At 34.3% G+C, this 9007-nt stretch overlaps 1 long non-coding RNA gene across 1 annotated transcript in view; it reads left to right on the plus strand.

Moving 5' to 3' along the window:
- The first annotated feature begins 5453 nt into the window (after positions 1–5453).
- LOC111087134 overlaps positions 5454–9007 on the plus strand; it is a 43333-nt gene continuing 39779 nt past the window's right edge. Inside the window, exon 1 of the long non-coding RNA XR_002611850.1 lies at positions 5454–5539. This is a non-coding gene — a long non-coding RNA (uncharacterized LOC111087134). The remainder of the gene's footprint in view (positions 5540–9007) is intronic.

Genomic DNA, 9007 nt, shown 5'->3' on the forward strand with positions numbered 1-9007 from the left:
AAAATTAACTAACGAACAGAGACGTAACAATACGTCTCTCTGTCCCCAATTCAATTACACATTACCTTGTTACCGTCAGTTCTTACCGGTTTATATATGCAAGACTACCGCATATCTAGTAGGCTCTCGAGATTTCAGGAAGGGACAGGATCCTTCTAGAAGTTCATGACGTGTTACTAGCGTCACGTGACTTCCGCTGTCGTAACAATATTAAATATTAAAAGTCCAAATTCAAATGCAAGGTTGGCTGAAATGAAATTGGTCAAATGATCAGAAAGGTGCATAGGATAAATGACGTCATAATATGTGTTTATGACCACAAACTATGACATTAGGTTCTAGGAAGAGGACATGTCTACAGGCTTAACATGTTCAAGCTCAACCTCATCCATAAAATGTGTATGTCCAGAGAATCTGAGAACTTCCTGATTATCGGGCTTTCCTTGGTTTCCACTCGACAAACTGCCTTTTGGTCATGCTACCTTCTGTTGTCCTTGTTGGACGATGGGAACAAACAATCCACGTTCTCCGAAATGGCCTCATCTCTAGATTGGTTGTCACAGAGACAGCATCTTGTTCTAGTGAGAAGGAATGAGGTTTGAAGCTGCAATAGGTTTCCAAATACGGTCGAGTTGACTTGGGATAGGTCGAGCTATCTTCACTTTTGCCATTAGCCTTTGCTAATTCTCTCACTGTCTTTCCTTGGGAGCTTTGTCCCAGTTACAAATTGTATATCAGGTGTAGTGTGAATTGTAAGGTTTCATCATGCAAGTGGTATCTTCCACCTCCCCTGTTACACTTACATGTGTTACCTGTTACACAAAATTACAGGTACAATGCACTTTCTAGGTCAGTTATTATATGTGTATTCAGGGCCGTCGAGAGCGGCGGCGGGCCCCGGGCTCCCAGCGGGATCCAGGAACTGAGCCCCTGATGGGAGACCAAGAGGGAAGCTCTAGACTTTTAGTAATTTTAGCAATATTTTAAGTCTTAAGTTACGGCTTAAAGTGCCGATTTCCTTTGTGAAATTTTCCGTGGACAAAGGCCTTTAACGATCAACAATGTCATCTTGAGAAAAGAAAAAACGTAAACATCTGTTCATTTAATTTGATAATTTATTGAAAGTTTAAACAAATTGTCAAGAAATACTTTAATGAGTTCAGTAATGCAGAATGGTGATAACTGCCTCTTTTAAAACAAATGTTTTTATTATTTCAGTGAAGTCAATTCTCCCTGCAAGTTCGCTCTCAATACTAAGGACGGCTAGGTCATTCAGTCTCTCCTATGTCATCGTGCTTCTCAAGAAGCTCTTGATGAGTTTTAGTTTGCTGAACGGTGCGCTGGAAAACGCTCGCAGCGCACAATTCTCTCTTTAGTGCGAAATTTCTGTCTTTGACTTTAACTCGAAAATCTTTGTTTTTAATATCAGTTGCATTAGCATTACCAGCAGTTTTTAAATGTTTTATTGCTATAACTATGTTTGAAGGAAATCCCTTTATTCAGTCCAAAGTTATGCTATTTTACATTTTGAACTTGGCTTGGCTTGTAGACTAATTTCGCATCAGTTTTACTGGTCTATGGATTCTTAGCTTAAGAGTATACAAATTTTTAAAACGTCGAGTTTAAAGTTGGGGCATTTTTATGGGCCCTTGGGCATGCACGGCCCCAGGGTAGTTGCCCCCTCGCCCCCCCCCCCTCTCGGTGGGCCTGTGTGTATTTATTTACATATGTATATTGTCATATACATATGCCACCATTACATTATGTCAAGTACTGTAGCAGTTTATACAGCTTACCTCTGCCTACCTCATGAACCACTTCAATAACGTTCGAATGATATTGACAAAAGTGTCATCAACGGGCCTATAAACTCAGTTGATATTTCAGACCTAAAAGAATATGAAATCACTGCCAAATTTAAGGCAAATTAGGACTTTTTATCTAAAAGTCTATTTACCAGGATCAAAATTCGTGTTTGACTGTTGAACTCCAATACACATTCAGGGAAAGCTGTATTTACTTGTAGATTGTAGATCTGACACATTTCCCAGAAAAACATGAAAACCAAGCAATTACTGGATGATATGCTCCACAAAATTCTCACCACTCAATCAAATTGTTGAAGAGATTTTCTAAAAACACTGGATGATGTTTTTCATCAGAAAATCCACCCAGTGGCTTGGAAAACAAGGGATTGTAATGTCTTTCAGTTACAATCATTCTAGCTGTTGGTAATTTAATGATAATTCTACAATGTATTACATACATCATATCTTAATATCATTTGATAGCTTGGAAAGAAAGGAATGTCATTTCATTTCAGTCTATGATTGTGCAGATCAATGACTGTCATAACTGTCAATGATTGAGTAGCAGTTTCACAACGTAGTTCATACATTTTGCTGGACTTTACTACCCGAGGGCTCAGGAAGTAAGAACTGCTACTTACTTTCAACAAGTCCCTTGATGGGGCAGCTGTGAGTCTATGGACTTCCAATGCTAAAATTCGAAGTTAGATTCTCTGTGGTGGACACAGCACATAGCTCAATGTGTCTTTGCTCTAAAAAAAACACACACAGACTTTCAATAATTGATTTCTTGAACTGGTCACTGTATTTGCTTTCACACTAGTGGCTACTGCAAAATGTAGTACACCCATAGCCTCATATCATCACTCAGTAGCTTGGAAATGTAAGGAGTCATGACACCATTTCAGTCAGCAATACTTTGACTATTTGATAATCCTGGCTTTTAATTTAGTGGAAATCATGTAATGTAGTGCATACATTAAAGAGTGCATCATTTGATAGTTTGTAAAGCAAAAATGCCACTTCCTTTCAATTATTGGGTACTCGACCTAATAACCACCCTATATGTTGATAATCAGTCCAATCTATACTCATCTTAAGGCCAACATCTTTTCTGCTGATCAGAGGTGGTAGCTGCCTTCATTTCCAGTGACTCTTCATTTGGTTCATCATATACTACAGATTAATCTCTGCAGGTTTCTTTCCCTCGTCAGATAGAATGGAATGATTTGAAACAGAGTTTTTGTTTTCCCCTTACTCATCAGTTTCCTCTCCAGACTCCTAGTCAAGCTAATGCACCATCATTTCACTGTAACATAAGAACTCAGCTTAATGAGGTGCTCCAGATGCAAGTTGAAACATTTGTTCTTTCATCATCTAATCATAGCACTTCTCCTGTTGAGGTGTTGCCTTCCTGAGTTATTGTTGAGCAAACTCATGTGCATCGATCATTGTCAATCTCATCTACTCCACATACTCTTGGGAAAACTGGGAGACTTCTCCTTGTGTTAATGGACCATACATAAAGTTCACTGGGAGCGACTCTTCTCTTTAAATATGAGCAGGTTTGGTAAAAAAAAAGCCCGTTGATACCTGTTTCATTGCTCTATATGCCATCATCACATATGGCAAGCATTTGTCCCATTGACTCTGTCAGAATCAACAAACTTTGCAAGCATATACTTGGTAGTCTGTATTACCCATTCTGCCAAACCATCAGAGTTGGGGTAATAGGTGGAACTACGAGTCTTCACTACACCTAACATTTTGTACAACTCAATGAACAGTTGTTTCTTGAAGCTAGTTCCATGACTAATGTGAACTTCTTTTGATGCTTCGAATCATGCTATCCCATTTCTAGTTAACACGCCCACAATGGTTTGTGCTAATGTACTGACCAATGGATAAGCTTTAGCCAACTTTATGATTTAGTAGTATGCATTGAGGAACTCTTGCAATTTCCAGGTGTACAACAGCAATATCCAGGACCATCCTCTGTAGAAGAGACCAACAAATGTTTTCACGTGACTTCCGCTGTCATAACAATATATATATATTGTATGGATACTTGAGCAAATTTTCATGGTGTGAACGCCTCTTGTCAGCGAAGCGTGATTACAATCGGTTTTATTTGTAATGTGTTATGTTCATGTAACACTGATTTACTCTTGGAGAAACGGATAGATCCGTGTAATAACAGAAGATTTGGTCAAGACAAGTCGTACTAAATCTCTGAATAACCGAGCTTTGACATTGAATAAAATAACAAACTGGACACAAAGTGAAATGCGAAATGAGAGATCTTTACTACAACATATGTAAAATACAAATACAGTGCTTGTATTTGATTTTATGGAACAACTGACAGTTACTTTTACTGGATTTCCTTTCAAATTGCTTAGTCCTTGAGATCATGTTTCAGACTGTTTAACTTCAATGTTTCTTTGTTTGCAGGAAACGTCATTATTACCCAGAATGGCTAGCAATGTGATATTTGCAGTTAATATTGATTTCTCTATAAATATGAGTGCATGGGTGAAATTTCTAGATTTCTTGTGTTTAAAGAGTTAATTGAGTATTCCTTTTGGTTTGTAAATAATAGGGTGAACATGGTTTAAGTAAACAGAGTCTTTAGTTAGAAAAAAGAAAACAAGTGAACATACTCATGGACTACAACGGATAGTCCTTTTTTTCTGATTTGTGTTTAGTATTGTAATCTTCTTATTCTCAATCCTGAACATAAAGACAGATCTTCAATGAAAGCAAGCTAGGAAAGAATGTAGAAAGAAAGTTTGTTTGTTTGTTTTTTTAATTTCGCGCAAAGCTACACGAGGGCTATCTGCTGCATACCATAGCGGTGCCCATATGACTGGTCATTCACATTCCAACATAGGTGAGGCATTAATTTCTAGGTACCATAGAAACTACGTTGCTCTCGACATCCATGTACAGTTTGCAGAATTGAGGTAATAAATTCTGGGCATAACAGGTATTATCCACTAGAGAACAACAAAGAAACAAAGGCAGCTAGATCGAAATTATCTTAATGGTTTTTTTGGTCGCATGTGAAAGCCGCAAATATTCAGAATGTATTACACATTCAGAATAACTATTATAACATTACAAAAAGATAGAAAGCATAGTATATTTACACGCCACAGTCATAAGATAGTAGTACTAGACTTATTGTATTTTTAAACGTTACATTCTTTATTCGATCGCATATGGTCTGACCCCCAATGGCACAGCGGTATGTCTGCGGACTTACAACGCTAGAATCCGGGTTTTGATACCCATGGTGGGCAGAGCACAGATAGCCCATTGCGTAGCTTTGTGCTTGATTACAAACAAACAATCATAGGGTCTTTCCCTATCATAGTGTACAACAGTATTTCAACCATTGACGACGTATAAAACCTATGTGATTTCAACTATTATATATCCCCCACATCCACTGACGACGACGCATTTTGCACAATACCAGGGTTCATCCAGCTGGATAGGATACAATTAAGGTGGTAGAGGTAGGAAACTATTTATATAAGCTATTTGTCAGAATATCCATTTTTATGGTGTGAACACGTATATATATAGCTTTCCCCTAGCGACGAACAATTAGAATACAACTACTGTACTGCTCCAGCTTGTACAAGTCTAGCATCTCGTTGTTCTACTTCTATTTAAAATTAACACGATAAACAGATATTGATCCTTCATTTGAAACAAAAAAGGTGAGAAGTAACATTGTATTTCACTCAGGTATTGAAAAAATATTACAAATTGCAATACATAATATGACCGAGAAAAGATTCGTTTAATTTTGTACATGTAATGATGTGTGAATGTGATGTACTGTATCAGTATATGATGTATCATCACTGTATGTAGTCTGTAGTGTACACTGTGTAGTACCAATAGTTGTAAGGCAGAAGAATTATTTATGTTTTGAAAAAAATCACTGACTGACATTTCAATATTTGGTGTATATAACTGATTTGTAGAACTTGATGCATAGTCTAACAAATTGGAAGGGTGTGTCTAACATTTATACTTTATTATTTATATGTTATAGAACTAGAAACAGGCTAGGTCTATGTACTTCATGGTCTAATGAAATAAATTTTTGTTTTAGTTAACTGTTTTGCTGACTGTCAAAATGGCATGTCCTTTTATCTTGTAAAGTGATTATGTATATAATAATAAAAATGATATTTTGACAAGTATACCACACCCTTAAAATGAAAATATTTCTTGTATTATTAAATTCTTAACTAAAATGTTTGCACACATATAAATGTTTCTTTTCTTTTAATAGAGTTAATACTAGTTAACACACTATCAAATTTTGAAACATTATGTTAATTAATGTTAGAAATATATATGTACATGATATGTTGACACTGTAAGAGAGTAATCTATACATCCTCATGCAGAACAAATTTAAAGCACTGTTAGATTGAAGTAAGTACTTATAGTCTGATTGTAAGACTATATCAGCATACGTGAAGTTTAGCTAGACTGATATGCACAAGTCAATCTGATTGTTAGCCTGTATACTAACTTGCATTTTAATGTTTGTCATGTGTAATCTTTGATGGAAGTGTTCGTGATATGAACAAAGTAATAGTGTTGTAAAATCTTTTGAATAAAATATAATAGTTTGAAGCAGTAACATTAGTACTTACATATAAGAGTTTTCTTTTTATTTCAAAGAAAGCAACCAATGATCTTGCAGCTTCTGACTTGTTTTTAACTTTTTTATTTCCATCACTCCTGGGGGGGTACCAAATATTGCACCATATTGGGTTATTTTATGTTGTTTTTTTACAATACTGATTGTAAAGATCTTGAAAAAAAAGAAGAGGGGGGAAGTCATCCATTTTTTAACTAAAATATATCAGGGACCTAGTAGTACTTAGCAGTATTAATTGTAATATTGATGGTATTTTTCTTTAAATATTTTGTGTGACTTCTGTGTTATAAGGGAACATGTAATCAATAAAGTCATGGATTAACAAAATTTTCTGCTTAAGTTGTTTAGTAAAAATGTGTTAAAAAAGTCAGCCTAGTTAAATGGATCACAACAGGCATTTTAAGGTGAAATATATTTTAGATGTGTTTTGTATGCAGTACAGCAAGTCGGATTATTAATACAGCAATTATATGTATTTATGCACATATACATAAAAGTAGGTGTGTGTGTATAGTTTAACATTTATGCCATTTTTACATTTAAAATGGAATGTTCTTATAGTGTGTGTATGTGTACTTAAAAACATATATTTGTCACCTTTATTATTTGTGAATTTTTTTAAGCTTATAAAAAAGTTTAATGTAAATGTAATGTATAGCAAAATTTATTTTATTTCAAAGGAAACCAGTAATTTCCTTTTTAATTGGCACGTTAGAAAAGTAATGAAGAAAACACAATATATATATATGTATGTATGTATGTATTTCTGAAGAAAGTAATTTACTTTTAGTTAAATGAAAATAATAAAAAACCTTTATATGATTTAATATATAATCTTTCTAAGGATGTGTGTGTGTGTTAACACTGATTATTTTCAAGTTTCCATTAAATAAGTTCATAGGCATAAAGTGTTGCATTTAACTGTGTGGTGTGTTTTTTAGGTTTTTTTGATGGGCTAAATAACATTTGTGATTTCTCTTGGGAGTTCTTTGCATGTTACTTTTAGCTATGGACAAGACCTTTTAACTGGATCACAAGAATTAAACAAGAAATTTTCTGTATTAATAGTCTCACAGATTTAACCAGAAAGAGAAATTTGCTTATGTTGGACTCTGTTAAGTAGATTGGAAAAAAAAAGTTTGGGGAAGCTATAAGTTAATTTATTAGAGCCTATTTAGACAAATATATATATTGTGGTGAGGAAAATACTTTGAATGATTATCTGATGAAAAGATTGGTTTGTAGTTTTTTAATAATAATACTTAATAATTCTTTGTAATAAGCTTCTACAATTAGCTTTAGTGGTGGTTAGCACGGTAGATGTCCGATATCTTAGAATCTTGGTTAAATGAAGATTTTGAAGATATTAGAAGTTTTTAAAAGCCTTTCCTGGAAACTGTGTAAATAGAAAGGGGAGGAAATTTTGTTTTTTATGAACAGTCTGCAAGTTAACGGGAGGAGTATTTGGATTGAGATTCCTAAAATATTTACAGGTGGATCAGTTAAGCTGCTAAAAGAAATAGACTTGTTATTATGGGAAACTTCAATTTTGGTTAAGCAACTTTGATTATGTGGTCTTCTGTGTCACCTAGTTTTTATTATGTCTGAGTGGCAGAATGAAAGGATTGAAAATACAATCTTGAAAATTGGAGTAGTAGATTTAAGCTTTGAAAAGCTCAAATGTGGACTTTTTTCATCAACAGCTTTATTTTTACTGGCAATCATAAACTAATGGAATGAATTAACCGATGACCATGTTGGTTTGAATTATTTTTAAAATTTTGTTGGTTAAATGTATGGAATATGAAGGGCTAGGTTTAAGAGTTGTGAGATTATAAGATTGAGATGTGAATTTGGATGTTAGCAATAATAAATTCTAAGCATTGAAGGGCTAGGTTTAGGCATGTTCTGTAACAAAACTGTTTTTGTTTTGATAAATATATAAACTTTTGGATTGATTTGATTTACCTGATGTTTTGGTGTGCAGTTAGTTTGAACTTTTTCAAACTATTGTTTGAAAAATAGATGCATGTTAAGTATTAATTTTTAGTTTTTTGTATTTTCGTTTTCGTACATGACGGGACGGAATGGTTTTCTGTTAACATTAGTATTTTTATCTCTTTCCCCCACCATAACAGTCTTTAGTTTTAAACATTATATTTTTACTCCCTCATAATCTTCAATTTTTAAAATTTATTATTTTTTAACCCTCTGACACAAACGTTAGTTTTTGCTATTAATTTTTGAGCCCCCCCCCTCCCAGTCTTTAGTTTTTCTTCTAGCAAATATGTTGTATGTGTATGTACAAACTGTGCAAAATTAAGTTCACCCTCTTTAAAACAACAGCTTAAACCATTTGTTTTAAAAAACATCCTAATCTTGAAATTTATCACACCACACAAACCACACCATTAACCCATTTGTTACTCCTAACCCAAGAGTGAATATTAAACATGTTATGAGACAGTTTCTGTTCACAGGCACTGATGTAAGAATTGGATACAGT

The sequence above is a fragment of the Limulus polyphemus genome, unplaced genomic scaffold, assembly GCF_000517525.1.
Source record: "Limulus polyphemus unplaced genomic scaffold, Limulus_polyphemus-2.1.2 Scaffold1775, whole genome shotgun sequence".
Classification (NCBI taxonomy): Eukaryota; Metazoa; Arthropoda; class Merostomata; order Xiphosura; family Limulidae; genus Limulus; species Limulus polyphemus.